Consider the following 17206-nt stretch of genomic DNA (forward strand, 5'->3'; position numbering starts at 1 on the left):
ATCAGGACTGCTTTATGGGTGCATTTTTCTCCTTAAGAAGTCAAGGAACCAAATATTGTTTGTGGATACATCAGCATTTTTTATAAACATCCTTTGAGAATAGTCAGCTTAATTTATGACATTTCCACAGCTGCCTTATGAGGAGGCTGTGGATCCATATCTGCATTCATCTTGGAGTAAAGATGCCTTTATCTCCATCCCTCACTAGCCTCAGGAGAATTGCCACTGGAGTCAATTGAATTGCAACTGTGTAAAGCCAGCATAAGCAAAGCCAAGCACAGAATGCAAAGCAGCATGACTCACTAGCTGGGGGAGCAGACAGATGTGCCAGGTGTGAAAATTAGTAAGGAATCAAGAGCCACGAGTTGATTCCCAAACCAGCTTGGGTGGTGGGAGCAGCTCTGGAGCAGAGACAATGCACAGAAAGGAGCCCTGTCCTATAGCAGCCGGGAGGCTCCTGGTACTCAGTGACCCTGCTGGGAGCAGCTGGGGGTCCCTGCATCAGCCCCTGCCATGGATATTCTACAACATGTGAGAGGAAGTGAAGTAAGCTTCTCTCCATGCTGGGATTCAGGACTTGGCTATATTTTTTCAGTTTTATCTATGTATCTGGAATGAATGATAAGACAAAGCACGTTCCAGTCTTTAGGGCATCTTTTTTTAAGTATGTGCCAGAGTTTCTTCTGACCTAGAAAGTGAAAAAGAACAAAATAGTACTAACAATCCCCACTGCACAAGACCATCATTTAGTTGAAAGTATCTCTGTTCTCAGGCATTCAGCTGAGAATAATAATATATGAAGTAAGAGAAATAGGGAGAGAACACAGCTTCTCACGTCTTTCACGATATGAAACTCTGACATTTTGCATTACATTTTTAATTAGCTGGTTTTCAAATATTTATGTTTAATACCAGATCTGGATTTTGGAACAGCTCATTTTAAAATAAGCCTCAAATTACCTCATAAAATAAATAGTCATGTAATATAAATTCTGCATCTCCCTGAAAATTCTTTGTAATTTCTGGGAAGAACCCAAACATGTTCTCTTGAAAAAATGTAAAATTTGTTTGCTTTTTTGATTTTTCTTTACAAAAATGAAGGTGTGATATATTGCTCCAAACTGTGATACCAGGAAGGATATAGTAGTTACAACTGAAAGTATGAGAGGAAGAAAGCCCTTCACGCTGTGCTAATATTTTCTGATATATCTTTAACTTCCTATTCTAGGAAGCCTCTGTAAACTGCCAGTTTCCCTGAAGATATAATAAGCATATAATAGAGCCAAGTCAGGGAAGAAAATATGTTATTGCCCTTATCTGGCATGGTTGATATATTTTACAGCAGAATAAGGAGTTTGAAAAAAATTACCATTTCATGCCTGTATATGAAAAAAAAATCAATTGATTTACATATGATCATTTCACAATCTGTACTGTGTGTTTAACAGAAAGTACTGTCTTTGTGGTTGCCTGCACTGGATGGCTGCCTTTCATGGATGAGATGGCTGCCTTTAGCTTGTCTGAAGTGCTGGGGTGAGGTGGCTTCAGCAGCATCACCTTATCCTGCCACCAGCTTCTTGCCCAGGCCAGCACACCTCCCCTCTCTGCTGTTCCCTTTCTGTACTGGAGACTTTTCGTTTCAGAGTCTTTTATGTCTAGACAGGCTTCAGCAGCTCAGGTTTTTTCTGGGTTAATTTACATTAAAAGCTACAACCTATCAGTCTTTACACAGTAAAAAGCATTGTGGGACAGTGCAACTAACTTTGTTGAGCTATGTGTTTTCACAGCAGGCTTTTCCCTGGAGAGTTAGCACAGTAGAACTACTGGGGAGACTGATCAGCTGCCCAAAGGGTTGTTTTAATGGCTAAGACAAGATGAATAACTGGGAAAGTGTTGTTCTGTAATAACCTGTATTGGGCCACATGCTGATGCCATGCTGCTGAGGAATAACCTGAGGAATAGCAGGGAACCAAACTCAGATCTGTTTTCTCAAAAAGATACAAGTGCAACACTGTGAAGTTCAAGTCTGGCCCTCTTCCTTTGAGCTGGAGATGATTCTGAAGGCACACCTTCCCTGAGGAAACAAGAAATGTGTTTTAGGAAGAGCTAACAAAAGATGCTGACACTGTGTGCACGCAGCAGCAGCCTGTCCAGTGATTGGCACACAGATATTTTACCAGAGGAAGGAGAAGGGAATAATTCCATCACTAGTCCTGTTTAGCTACTGTAGGGATAATATGAAAGAGCTGTGGATTCAAAGTCCAGTTTAACCAATGCTTATGGTTTCAGGCAAATTCCGAATCTGCAGCCAGATGAGGTTTCTGTGTTAGTGGATAAAAGATGTGACACAGTGCATCCAGACAGATGGCAGAAGTGTGGGCAGAGAAATGAGCTCCACCATGGATGACAGCAGGGAAGGAAACCAGCACTGTGTTGCTCAAAGCTTTAGGAGGAGACAGCTAAAGACCATGATTCCTGGGCTACAGCTGGCATGAGATGTAACCGGATGGAAGAGCTTTCCTTCTGTCTGAATCAAGAAGAAATTAGGTACTTTTTTCCCTTCTGGAGTCTGGACTGGAGAACAGTGTTGCAGCCACAAGGGGTTGAGCACAAAGCGTCCTGGGGAGAAGGACAGGAACCTCCTCAAGCCCCAGCTGTGGAAGTTTGGGAACTGCACAGATAAAGCCACGTGCAGGGAAGCAGAGTTGTCACCAAGACAGGATGGGCAAAGAACTTGGAGAGGACCCCAAGGGCATGGCCCAGCAGAGCCATTCCAAACACAGGCTGCAGTGGCTACTCAGACTTGGGGAGCAGGGAAGCTGTCCTGGCTTGGCTCAGTCATGCTCAGGGGAAAGGGCAGGATTTTGTAAAATAAGATACTTCCTCAAGAAATCCCTGAGAGCTCCTAACTTCCCAAGAGAATCAGATGGGACACACAACAAAAGTCAATAAGCCACAGCAAGATAGCACTTGGTGGTATTTTAGCAACATGTATAATATTAGCTTTTGTCTTTTCTAGACATTCTAGTCTTTGATGCCACAGGTTCTGAAACTACTTAAGCACTGGCTGCCATGATAACAGACATGCTTACACTCTTATGTAGTTTGACAATGAATTTAGGTGTCAGATTTTAGCTTGTATTAATTATCAATGTTCTATGAAAATCAGTGGAACTGCGCAGTTTTGCACAACTTGAAAGTGTTGCCTTTTAGTTTCAGTTTTTAAACAGAAAGAATGGTGCTCTGGTATAAAAAAAAAATGTCATACATGGGCTTTTCACTTATTTCTTTCTAGTATTATAGAAATATATGGTAAGGAAAAATTATTTATAGAATAACCAAGGTTATTTATGTACTTTAGCATTAAAGATTTGACAGTGAAAATGTTACTTTTTTTTCTATAGTAATCAAAGTAGGTGTCTTCAGTCTTAATGGAGAAAAAACCTCATAAATGATGACATGCAAGTCCAATTATGCAATGAAGTCCCTCTCTTTGCCATAATAGAAATATAGAAATCTTAAACTTATCTGTGTGCACAGATCTCTTAATAGTGCAAGGACCTAATCAGGGGAACCATAGGGACCCTTTCTCTTTCTCAGTGAGTTTCTTACTGAAAGTTTTATTTCTAGGACCAAGTTTTTTTCAAACACTGTTGGTATTTTCCTGTGGATACTGATGCCTTTCCAAGAGAATTTGCTTTGGTTTTGCACCAAGAGGAAATGTTGCCCACAAGGAGGAACACTATTTCATAGCATGCAGCTCAGCAAATACCATACTTGTACATGCCTTACCTACTCTATAAAAAACTTCTTTTCAAAAACTTGCAATGTTCCTCACACGTTTTCCCCCTGCCAAGAATCAAGGTGTTCTGAAACAGTTCTCTGGTAAGGCAAAAAAAGGTGTACAAACCCTGAGTACTACTAATGGACCTAATGGAAAAGATTGTGAAATTTTGCAAAAAATGCATGTATCTTATAGTTCATGGATTTATGTGTGGCAAATTTAGCTGACAAAGAAATAAGCTAAAACACTAGACACAAGGAAATTTAGCTCCCCAAAGTATAAAAATACATTTTACATGGGTGCATATATGTCATAGGGATTTCTACCCTGCTAATTCAATATATTTTCCTATATACATTTCAAGATATTGTATTAAAAAGTTGACATCTGTCTACCAAGTTTCTACTCTATTTCAAAATAGTCTGATATGATGCCACAGAAGAACACCCCATCATACCTGTACTTCTCACAAGATAACCTGGCAGGGTGGCATAAATTATAACCCAGACCTCTTTGAAATGCCAGTGAGCTGTTCTTTTCATCCAGATCAGTGGAAGAGTCTAATTAATTTGGCAGAATTTCTGTGTCCTCGATTACAACATCTGCTCTGCTGTGGAATGATCCAACACAACCATCTGTCTTTCACCATGCAGAGCAAGTGGCTGAGGGAAGATTTAATATTTTTCGACAGCAAAGGTTAGAAACGAACACAATATCAAATTTAAAGCCGTGTTCTTCAGACAGTCAAGGTTAACTACTGGAGTTATGCACAGACCAGCATATTGGATTGGGGAGAGGTGGTTTGTGCCAGCACGTCATTGGAGAAGGACGAGCAGCAAAGGCACTCCATTGCAGCTCACAGGGCTCATTACTATTTTTGTCTCGACTAGCTAATCAGCATCAATCCCAATATTATGCCTGAGGCATCCTTTTTGAGGCTCTCTCAAGCAGAGTATAATTTTGCAATCCTAAATGTGGTCTTCACTTTGAAATTAGCCAACAGCTCAGTATCAATGAAAACAGCAGGGGGAAAAAACTTCCTTCTCCCCATCCTGACAGACACGCCAGCAAAACCCACAGTGTATATTGAATTATGCAGGCAGACAAGTTGTTCTGTCAGCTGAAATATCTTTGTTTTGAGAGATAGGTTTACCTTTACCAGTTTAGGGGGATTCTCCTGCAGCTGCCAGGGCTGCATTGCCCAGCAGAGCTGCATGTCCATGGAGAGAAGGTGCCTGAGAGCTGAGCCTGTGCCCTTCATAGCTGTGTGCCTCCATCAGGCTTTGTTTTGGCTCCCTCACAAACAGCTGTGGCTGGCCAGGTGTGCAGTTTAATAGCCCCTGTCAGAATGAGTGTGTGTGCTTAGTTTTTCAAATCCTGGAGCTACCAAGCATGGGAAAGTGTTGCTTGCACACTGTCTGGAAGAGTTTTATTGTGAAATTACTGGTGCAAAATACCTCTGTGACTGATGAGAAAAGTTCTGCAGTCTGTAGGGCTAACATGGGGTGTATCCATGGATTCACTAGTAGGGAACGCTGACTGCTCAAAGGGCAGCAGCATCACAGGCAGAGCCTATCATTAATAACAATGGCGTCTTACCACATCAGACTGATGACAACCAGCTGTGAAGACACTCTGCTGTGATGCCAAAAGTGGCAAATTTAGGTTTAAGATAAAACAATCCAGCATTGTTCACTGGTGTATCCTACCATAAAGTACTGATATGGAAGGGCAGCCTGTGGCCTGTTTTGTCCCTAGATTCCATACTGCAACCTGTTCTGTAGGAATATAGAGCCTGTATCCTCCTCTGATATTTTTCCTGTCACGCTCAATTTGCAGCAGGGCAGTTCACTGGACTTTCTCCATGCATCTCATTTTCTTTCCTCTTCTCATTTCGCAGTTTTGCCTATCTGTATTTTGCTCTCTTATGTTGTGAGAGTTCTTTGGTTTTGTTGGGGTTTTAGGAGTTCTTGTTTATTTATTTTGTTCTAAGGATCACCAGTGGCTTTCCTCAGTGGCTGCGTTGGAAGCAGCATGAGGAGATGAAGGCAGCAGCCTGTCACAGAGTGGTCACAGAAAGCCACTGGGTTTATTTACTATTCAGTCCCCCAGTTTCATATGTGTTGGCTCCAAAACAGCACTTCTATCTGCCAATTGCTGCTGCCCAGACTAAAGAGGGAGACTATCTGGCATTTACTGTGCCTTCCTAATCACATCACAGACATCAGCCAAAGCCCACTGAATTCAGCTCCTACTACCTTCACTTCAGGGACCATGGCAAGGGCTTCACACCCAACAGCAGGAGATGCCCATGTCACCCCCACATACTCAGCCTCACTCTTCTCCTCCTCTTCCCAGAATGGAGATACTGTGCAGACCTTGCTGCTTGTTAAAGCTCTGAGTTAGCATTCTGTGGTAATTTGTTTGGCCTGAAAGGTAGCTACAGTAGATGTGTTAATGGGAACATGCTCCTTTTATTCCCTCCCTCCCCAGTGCTTCTGTAAAGCTGTGGTTTGCACAGACTTTAATTAGAGAAGAGGAATTTTGCATGCTCTCCAGCTGAGCTTTCTTGGATTTAATTGTCATTTTATATTTTATGTTTATTGAATTTGTAGCAAAACAAATTGGTGTAATCCTCCAATCCAAAATAGACATAATCCTCCAAACCAAAAGGGAATGTAGTAATGGAAAGAGAGCTATGATAAAAATAACCCACTTCACTCTGGCAAATATCTCCATCATTCAACAGAAGCTACCTGCTGTCATGAAGACCAAAATTCCTTATTCACATGTCACTATTTTGATTTCTTGAGTTTACGAGTTTACTAAAACTCTTTGAATTACACATTTTATCTAGTTTTTAGTTTCTTTTTTTAGAAAAAGCAATAGCATTGGTTTCAGTCCAGAGTTCAGCATCATTGCTGACAGCCACAGACTTCAGCAAGAAGAGGGCTTGGCTGTTTCCTTCATCCTGAGGTAATGAAAATCCCCCTTCTCCCGGGTGATCACTCCTCCTGAACATCAAGCTGCCTCTGTGCAAGGGTCTGATGTCTGCATCAGTGACCCATCTGGCAAGAATGAATGGGCTCCATTAAGGAGCCTCATCTGACAGGTGACATGCCAAAGCCATGACACAGAGATTACCTGTGGCCAATGTCAATTCTTTACACTGCCACTTCAAATACACTTCCTGCTCGGGATGTGGGTGATGCACATTGACACCTGGCATATGGCAACAAAGCTTCTGCATCTCCAAGGAAGGAAAGGTGAAAACATTGATGTCAGCTATGGTGGAGGCAATCAAAACTGTTGCAACAAAGTGAATTAACTTGTTTTTTGATTGTGGATGACAGACAGATAGGTTTATGCACAAGGGTTAAGACGTTGCTTAGCAAAATTTCCCCCTGAGATGTGGCTTAGGAAAAATTTAGTAATCTAGGCCACAGGCAGCTTTCCAAACCACCCTAAATAACCCCCTTTAACCCCTGTGTGCCACGGTGCTCACACATACTCTCACACACAGAGTCATCCATCTGTCTGCCTCACAGCCCTGGGTGCTTGATACCCCAAGTTCATGTGGAGAGTGTCCTCTGTCCTCAGAGCCCAAAGCCTGTAGACTGAACTGGGTGAGGGATCTGAGCCTGCTTTGGTTAAGGATCACCTTGGTCACAGTACTGCATGCCTCACAAATCCTGCAGTATCCCCTCCAGGGTATTATGTGAGAGATCATTGCTAATACAGATTTGTTCTTAGGTAGTCGCTTTTCCCCTTTTACCTGCTCTGGATCCTGAGAGTCTGGTGGTCACAGATGGTGGCCTGAGCATGTGTACATACTCACCTTAGGTGTGAAGGGCTTTGGTGTCACCAGGGACAGGTCAGATCTCCTAACTGATGGCAGGTGTCTGCATCACCTACAGTAAGACTACATCCTGAATCCTAGATATGGTACCACCTGCTGCTGCTGCCAAGTCAGGAGCCAATGAGACCTGAATTTGCTTTCAGAACAGCCAGTGGGGTTTTTTACTGTCCCACAGAACTGGTAAGAGCCAAAGGCCGGTGCTATTAGTACTAGCTGTGGCTGGGGCACAGACAGCTGGAGGAGTCCAGGTCAGTGCTGGGGTTGAACAGCTTCTGGCCTGTGAGCAGTCCAGGGACTCTGCACCGTTGTTATGCCCAAAGTGAAGCTGGGGATAGAATGAGGGTGATGGCCAGAAAAAGGAGACAAGTAACATTGGTGCTGGACCCTGAATGGTCTGCAGGCCTACTACAGGGTCTGCTGCCAGCAGTGTAAATGATGTGTTCAGCCTTTAGAAGGGGTTGGAGATAAGGCTGTGACACAGTGACGTGTCAAAATTAGAGTGTAAGCTACCATGAAATTATGACATAAATTTGTTGACCAGCCATCAACAGTTTGTGTTTGGAAGGGATTATTTCCAGGGATTATTTACATTTAGAAATCTGGTGAAGTTCTACCCAGTGTTTAAATCAGACAGTGTTTGAGTTTAGATTATTTTAGCCTTAGGGGCAACAGGCCCAGAGAATTTTTTGATAGATTTTGGAAGGCCTGCAGAGACAAGGTGATGTCAGCTAATGACAAATACTGGTAGCTTTTGTTTGGCTCCAAGATGGGCTATGGCTAAGACTGGAGCTGGGGTTACATCCCCATCCTGCTTTCAGGCAGTACAAGCCAGAAGGATGCTTGTTGGCAGGCCATGCCAATGGGATTGATCAGCTTAGGTTTTTGAGGATGCCTGTCACTTGTCTCTAATATTAAAGATAGATTTTATTTGGAACTAGATTTGGCTCCAGGCTAGAGAAAATATAAAACTAAGTTTGGAGCTGGATTACCATGGAAAATGGAAGGTTGGTAAAGCTAGGATGAGGTGTGGGTGAATTAAATGGTGTTAACAAGAATCACTGAAGTATTAAAGAACAGGTCAGAGAAGGTGTTTGAGAGCACATGTACAGATAAAAGGGCTGAGCCACCAGATTTGTCACTGGGTTTTCCAGTGACAGATGAAAAGAGCTTTGTGTTAGGTTGCTTTAATGAAAGGTCAGCCTTACATTTTTACACCTAAAGCTAGGACAAGAGGGAGATTTTTTAATGTCAAAGACAGAAGATGCAGTATTCTATGTGGACTCCACATTGTCCATTAATGTGTCTGGGCATCATAAAATTTTATTGTATTAAGTTATTTTCTTTTTCTCCTTTTTTTTTTTTTTGGCAAAGATTGCCAGACTGATGTTACAGAAAACGTTAGATTTAGCTTTAAAAGCAAAGGTTTAGACCAGCAGAATTGAAGAATACAGTTTATAGCTTGTTCCCAAGGGAAGTGATCAACTGCAGTGAGATTCTTTCTGGGTGAATGACTTCACAGCCATCTCAGGATGTTGTTAAGTTTTGAGAGAGCAAAGGTAAAGGAGCCAGATTTGCTGCTGGTACCTGGCAAGGCAGGTACTGACAGGCAAAAATGGCATCATCTTAGTGCAGCCACATTTCTCTTCACAGAGGAAAGCAATGCATTCCCAAGGATATTTTCTGGGAATCGCAGTGAGGAACCTCAGAGAAAGAAAAAAACAATTCTTATCTCAGTTGCTGAGCCTCTTGTTGTGCACAAGTGGAATGCATTATAGAAGATTGTTTACCTGAAGGGGTTTGGTAATTGGATTCTGGTGTGAGTGTTTTGATTCATTGATCAATTGAATCCACGTGTGTGTGTTGGGACTGTCAGCTGACAGGCACAAGATTCTGTTCAGTGGAGTTGAGTGCTTGTGCAGATTCAGTTTAGATGTAGTGTTATATAATATAGAATAATATAGTATAATAAGGTAATTAATTAGCCTTCTGATATCAATGGAGTCAGATGCATCATTCCTCCCCCTGTTGGGGTTGCCCAGCTTTTACTATATCTTAGCAAGATAGTCACTGGAATGTAAAGGATGGAGTTGGTCTAGGGTGAAGACTTGCCAGAAAGGTTGCTATCAGCAGGTAAATTTTGAAATGCAAAGTTAGGTGCTAAATGTGGATGATGATGAGATGATCAAACATCCAGAATCTGCTAGAGACCACTGGGTTAGAATAAGAACGAGGTGCTGTAGGATCAACTGGTGAAGAAACACTTTTGAAGCTGTTGGATTCATGATAGATAAATTTTTAAAGTTTTAATGTTTGAAAAATCGAGAGGATTCAGTGTTGTTTTTGTTAGGGGTTCCTCAAGCCCTCACTGGGATATATTATATATATAGGCTTAAAACAAGTGAGGTTAAAAAGCAAGGTGGTTTTGTGTCTGCTGAGTATCTGACACTGCACAAAGACTATAACCCCAAATAAAACCAACCCTAAGACTAACCATGGGACCCTGTTAACTAACCTGCTCAACCTCTTCCACCTCTGTCCTGACTGGAGTCTAAAGACTCATTAGAGCTTTATCCAGGGTGTCCAGAGACCTATTGTAAGGCTTACAGTGTCAAGGATTTTGAAAAGATCTCAGAGTAACAAGCCTGCAAGACTGGTTTGTTTTCTTTTTTTCTGGTGGAATTCTGAAAGGTTGGTTGACCAATGATATCAGCTTTTCTCTTTTTTTTTAATAGTTTCATAGATACTGTGCCTGGGGCCTTCAATGATTTATAGCTTTGTTTCTCATTTCAGTCCATGGAGGTTATAGCATTGCTTTTTTATGAGAACATTTGAAACTAGTACTGCTATTACCAGGCATGGGAAAAATGTCTTGACTTTTGTGGGATTTAGGTCAGTATTCAGGATAAAAGGACTTGAAGAACAATTTCTTTCATGACTCCTCGAACTCTGGCAGCATAACAAATTGAATAGTGTTGGGCTTGAGTTTGCCAACCAAACAGCAAAATTGCAAGATTTCAGAATGGAGAAATAGAGTTCAGTACAAAGGGGATGAGCCAGATTAGGGTCTGTACCTGAAGGCTGTGATTAAGGGCATTGTTTGAGAAAGCATTTCTGATTTTTCAACACTGTTCAGTCCATTAGGGCAGGCCAGGGGGTTAGTTTCCTGTAGCTCACAATAGAAACTTTATTTTAGGGTGAGGCAGATTTCAAATTCTTGTTTAGAATTGGTTTAAATGCATCAATTAAACAGAATGCATCAATTTTTAATTTTTTTTATTTTTTTGTGACAAGGATGAACAACATTTTGGTAACCTGGCATTGACCATAATCCTGGTTTTGTGGTTAGGTTTTGTTACAACTTGAGATATGCTACTAACCCTTGATGGCATCATGTCCACATACTGCCTGGTGATCTTGGAGGACAAATTCCTGAACACTAACCCTAACCTGAGTCCAGTGGAACTGCAGGTCTGGGCTGATACAGCAATTCAATTTATTCTTCCATTTTATCTTGCGCTTTTAGCTTATTCCCTCCCTTCCTGCAAAGTCTAAAGATAAGGTTAAGTTTATGCCTCAATCTTCCTAATTTTAGCCCGAATCTCAAAGATGACTCCGTCACCAGATCCACTTCTGCTGCAGGGCTGCCCATCAGCCATTCTTCCCCTCCAGCACCAAACCTCAGTCTAACTTTACAGGACTTCCTAAACCAAAGAGCTGTATGGTAAATTTGATAGCAATACCCCACCCAACTCTAAACATAAATTCAAACTTGACCTGTGTCACATATATGATCGATTCATGTCTGCTGCACTGGGCACATCAGGATTTCATATCAGGTCTAGATTTTGACATGCACTCATTATTCCCCCTTATTCTCCTTCCCCATCCATGGTAGTATGGGACAGGCAGTCTAAACCAGATTGTGGCCAAACCCTGAATATAAATGAACAGGAGTCCAGTAGACCAGACCTGAAACAAAACAAAACAAACAAAAAAAACCCAAAAAACCCCAAAACAACAACAACAACAAAAAATCATAAATAGCCATGGAGATTTCCACCTTTCTTATCCTTAAAATTCAGGAAAAGTCCTGGTCCCTGTTTAATTTCCAGTGATTTTTTTGGTGCCTAATTGTCCTGGAAACAATCTTTTCTTTCTGCCTTATAAAAGAAGATTGGATATTGGACAGACACAAAGCCCAGTCTGTGAAGAACAACTTAGTAGCCACCTGGATGCAAGTGTGACAGACAGGGTAGGAGTCCTAGCATCCCATGTTAACTTCAGGTAACATAGAGAGGGAGAATAGGAAGAAATAAGGTGAAGGAGAAGGAGAAACAGAAACCTTGAGAGTCCCATTGGCTCAATAACCCTAGGATGTTTGAGCTCAGTTCAGTGTTTTGCTCATATCCAAAAATGTGAGGTGAAGCTGCTAGACGTTTCCATGGTGCAGTGCTTAAACAAAGCTGTCACAAAATTTTGAAAATATTATTCTTTCTTCCAGGATGGAAAGGGGAGAAGCTTTGAAAGAGAAGCTACAAAAACTTTGCTGCACGTCTTGCCCAGATATGTTATTCCAGGCAGTGTTAGATGGCTGCAATTGATAACACAGCCTTTGCTGTACATGAATTAATATATATTTTTGGAAGTGCAGAGGATGTAAAGAATAAAAAACATATTAGCTCATGTAAAGAGAAAAAAAGGCATTAACTCATGTCAAAGATGAGAGGATTTTGGGTGAGAATTGGTGCAAAACCCAAGTTAGCTTTCCAAAAAAGACAGTCTTTCAAAAAAAAAAAAAAGCATGAAAACTTTCTGTCCATCCTGTTTGGAAGTAGTTGAGTCTTGAATGTCTGTTGGCTTTTTTGTGTTGCACCATCCTGAAAATCCTTACTCCCTTATGCATGTATAACCAATACCAAAACTTCCATTTCCCCAATATATAATTTGCATTCTAAGCATCTGTCTATAACTAATCCCTTAAGACCAGGGCAGGAATGGATTTGTGGCTCCTGTTGTAAGCATTTTGTCAGATAATGCTGAAGAAAGCCCTTGATGCAAATGAAGGATGTGTTGCTGCTCTTTCCTAGTCTGGATGCTTGTTTCCCAGGCGAATAAGAGGTTGAATCATTGTTCACATTCTCTGATGGCAGCTGGGAAACAGGCCTAAGGCCTGTATAGTTTAGCAAATATTTCAATTTTCATCGTTTCACCCAATTTTTGGGACAAATTACTGCTGCATAAGTAATGTGGAGAATATTCAAGAAAAATCTATTTAAGAATTCTCCCTGATATGCAATTTTTTAATGCCCACAGGGGTTCCCTGTGAATTGGAGACCAGGTGCAAGAATGGCTGGAGTGCATGGCAGCCTTGGGGTATTTAAAGAATATGTATGATAGCAAGAGGGAGTCCTTTTCTGTGTCTTTCCAATGGAGCTCTCACTGCACACTGTAAATGTAATACACCACAGAGACCTTTTAATCCAGTTCATATGCAGGACTGGTGGATATTTTCTTTCCCTTGAGACTAAGGTGGGTATTTTCTTTCCCTTGAGATGCTTTGCATTTTCTCTTTGCTTGCTAACTTTATTACTTTGAAACAAGGGCTCTTCTTTGTTCTGCACATCTCAAAGAGGAAACAGTATTGCTTGTGAGGAGTCAGAGGAAAGAAGTCTCTCTGGAGCACAAGCCATCCTCCTGTCCCACTGTGGCCTTTGCAGCAGGGATGGTGAGGGGTGCTGCTGCTCTGGCTGCTGCTGCCGTGATGAGCTGTACTGCACACAATCCACCTGGTTCCTGGACCTCTGTGTCTTCCTCAGGGATACTGGGAGGCACCAGCAGAGCACCCTGCACACACCAGCACCTCTCTGCTACCTCAGGCAAAAGCATTTTGTGGACAAACCACAGTGCCTTTTCCTACGGGTGGTTTTAAGCTGTTGCACCACCTCAGCTCCTGCATGGTGGGAAGCCAAATAATTCATGATACAATTAATGCAAGCCTGACACTCATGGGAGAAACACTGTAATTAATTGGGAGTAATGTAACTGTTATGCTACAGAGGAGAAATTAGGAATGTTTTGTCACTTAGTGTAAAGAATTATCAGAGGGAAGCTTATTACCATACTAACTACTGTCCTTTAGTTATGAAGTCACAAACTGGCTGCAACATGCTTTAGACATTTTCTGTTGTAATGCACCAATCCATTGTCCAGATGCCAAAAACTGTTTTGAAATTTTTTTATACTAAATTCTCCAGAAGTCCTCAGATGACATAATCATTGAGACTCTGTCAAACATAGTTTTCTCAAGATGAAAAATTATTTTAACGACATGTTCTCTGCTGGATGCATTCAGATATTGGGGCAATTACTGTACACAAGCAGGCATTACTTACACCCCACCTTTTCTGGATTTGCTGTTCCATGGATAGTTAGGTGAAGTCATGGATACTTCATCACATCCACAGAACCTTTCACTCCCATGTATTACTTTAGCTGGCTTTGAAATGAAGTTTATTGGTATGTACACTAATGCTGGCATGGCTGAAGGTGATGGTAACTGATGAGAAAACTGATGATGTGTGTGACCCCACATTTACTCATCACTTACTACAGAGATTTACTCATCTCTGTAGTAAGTGATGAGTAAATGTGGGGTCAGCTCACCAGTTCTGCAAAATAGATAAGGGGAAAAATAAAGAGGAAGGAAAACAAGGACTCACATGGCACTATGCACAGCTGACAGTGAGAGCATTCCTGTGTGCTCCCCTGCTCTCTCCTGGGACATCCCAGACTGCTTCAGCCACTGGAAAAGCTTAATAAGATTTATTTGTTTTTCTCCTGGTTATGCTGTTTCTCTCAGTGAAGGCTCTAACAATATTCAAACATCTTTTGATATAGGAAATATTAGAGAAGGCAGAAGCCTGTAAATTAATTAAATGAATAAAACCTTGCAGACAAGAGCAGTGGTGCTCATGTTTCATGAGTTCATGGAAACCTCAATGTTTCCACTTGATCACCAGGGTATCCTGTTTTGCCTGGTTATTGCAGTGTGTCAATAGATCCCTGCCAGGGAGAGCTCCAGCTGCTGCAAGTGTGAGCATGCTACTACACTTCTAGAAGACCTTTGTTGCATATATTTTCTTTGCATTTTTAAAAGACCATTTTCCCTCCTTCCTCACAAAATCCTGTTCAGGTAGAAGCCCAGAAGGTCAGCTGGCCTGTAACAAGATGTAATTTCTCATGTGTCTTCAGCTACTTGTACAAATGAACTACTTTGATTAGCAGTGCTTGGAATTGATACCCAGAGACACAAGGCACAACTTAGTTGCCAAAACATGGGTCTCAGGGGGGTCCTGCCTGACCCTTAATGCTTGCCTCATGAGGACATGGCTGTCCCACATGCCTTCTGTCATGTGTCCCCATTTTAAGACCCAAAATCCTGGATACTTTGGCTCATCTCCAAGGGCCAAAGCCATCTCCGTGCAGGCAATGTTCTCTTACCAAGGTTTGGTGTGCCTGGGCTGGTGATACTTCAGCCACAAGCAGCAGATGCTGCTGGGATCACAGCCCAGCCCTGCTGGGCAGCATTGCCACTCCTTGGATGGCCTGTGCTCTCCTGGCTCCACAGCTTTGCCTTCCAAACACTGCTCCCATGGCAGGCAGCTGTGCCCCAGCTCCCCAGGGCCAGCTGTGCTTCCCCGCCGAGGGCCTGGGGCTGGGTACAGCAGCACATCTTGCAGTGCTGCTCCAAGGTCTGGGCACTTTGTCATCCCTGCCCCACTTACACAAGAGCACTCCAAACAGATTTCCTGACACATCTGCGTTGTACCTCATAGCACAATCAAAACAAAATCCTCATCACAATAATAGACATTAACAAAAAACCCAAAAAAAACCCCCAATTACCAGTAGTGTAGTTAAGAGTTGTGATGGTCTAAGGGTGAAGGTAAACATTATTAGAACAATTCCATTAAAAGAAATTACAATAGAGATACATAGATACTAAAAAATATTCTATTACTTTATTTTTCAGAGTCTTAAATATGTCTTTGTCTGTGAAATTCCCTTTGTAAAAGTTATGTGTCATTCTTCTAAAGCACAGTAGTTCATTTGGCATGCATTCTCTATTATCCTTTCCATCACACAATGCCTGCACATTGAGGAAAATATCCGAACTTAAAATTCTTATGCCCCTGGTTGTGCTTATCTGATACTATTTCTGCTAGTCATGGAATATGTGTCTACCATTGCATGCTACCAATGAACTGTCTGATCCATCAGGACTCACAATATTTGTTAAAGTTACTGCAATGTCTAATGGACCTCTCAGGAAAATTAAGGAGCCAGGAATGGGGGAGACATTTCTCTCTCCATTCTCTAATTAAGCACATGTAATTACTGAATAGACCTTTTAAAAGAGATCAGTATATAACAGATTATTTATGCTTAGCATTTAGATGCACAGACCTGTGATAACTAGTGCATGAGGTTTCCAATATTTGACATTAGAGAAGACATTAAGTGTTTTGTTATTGCATATGAGTAATTGGAAAGTTAATTAATCTAGCCCAAAGTGTCACAAAGTTTGTTCCTTGCTCTTTCTCTGTCTCCTTTTCTTTAACCTCAGCACTCAACAAAGTTACTTGAAGGTGTTTTCACTGAAGCCATTAAGGATTTCCACAAGCATGCTTTTGTGATGACAAGCACCTGTAGTCAAGAAACACCAACATTAGTGAGTAGTCATTGTTATTTATCATCTTTGCCATAGACCTGGTGAAAGCAGCTCCTAAAAATTATAGCAGTGTTGCTACAGAAATCAGTGACATATCCCACAGGGAACAGCCTTGGAAAACTCTCCCTTTGATCCTGTTAATATAAATCAACCTGACAATCAATGTCAAGGATGACTGTCGGCCACAAACTGGCAAATAAGGGGAAAAAAGTCTTCTTAGGGAAAAAAATTGAAATGGACAATTCAGCTAACATTGGCATTACACCTGAGGACAGTTACTTAAAAGTCTAAGGTCAGGCATTTGGGTATAAAATATTAGGAAATTCAGCTTTTATTGTTAGTGTCAAATCCTGCTTTTTTATTTAGAGAATAAATAGATTTTCACACACAGAGTTAAAACTGCGTGACAGTGAAAATGTGGGAAGTAGAAGAGTCTTTGTTTATATTACCCTGGGTTATTTGGTGTTCTTATTGCTAGTTATATAATAAAATAATGAAGCGATATTGCTTTGTTTATGTTCAGTTGTCAAGGAGAAGGAACAATACTCTCAGAGCAATCCAACATGCCTCCCAGCCTTTTTGATTAAAAAAGACAATTGCTCAAGATTTGTGGAGGCACCTCACCACCTGTACGAGGAAATATCTCTCTCTAAAAAATTCCATTATGGAACAATTTCCATTAAGAAACACATTCTCTGTCTTTCCCAGAGAGGCAGTGTGGCTGTAATGAGCACAGGTTCCACCTTGTTCTGCACCTTGTGCACTGGTTCTGGTCCCAAAGGTGTTGACTTCCAGTCGTGATGCTGTTTATGGCTCATGAGCCAGGTAACTC

At 41.5% G+C, this 17206-nt stretch overlaps 2 long non-coding RNA genes across 2 annotated transcripts; one reads left to right on the forward strand and one right to left on the reverse strand.

Annotated features, from left to right (window-relative positions):
• Positions 1 to 363: 363 nt before the first annotated feature.
• Positions 364 to 5150, reverse strand: LOC135295218 (uncharacterized). Its single transcript, XR_010357245.1, has 3 exons — positions 4938 to 5150; positions 1909 to 2074; positions 364 to 688 (listed from the first exon to the last, which is right to left on the reverse strand). It is a non-coding gene; the product is annotated as an uncharacterized LOC135295218 (long non-coding RNA).
• Positions 5151 to 7650: 2500 nt separating this feature from the next.
• LOC135295219 (uncharacterized) lies at positions 7651 to 17206 on the forward strand. Its single transcript, XR_010357246.1, has 3 exons — positions 7651 to 7823; positions 16270 to 16374; positions 17083 to 17206. It is a non-coding gene; the product is annotated as an uncharacterized LOC135295219 (long non-coding RNA).

Source organism: Passer domesticus, chromosome 2, assembly GCF_036417665.1.
Source record: "Passer domesticus isolate bPasDom1 chromosome 2, bPasDom1.hap1, whole genome shotgun sequence".
Lineage (NCBI taxonomy): Eukaryota > Metazoa > Chordata > Aves > Passeriformes > Passeridae > Passer > Passer domesticus.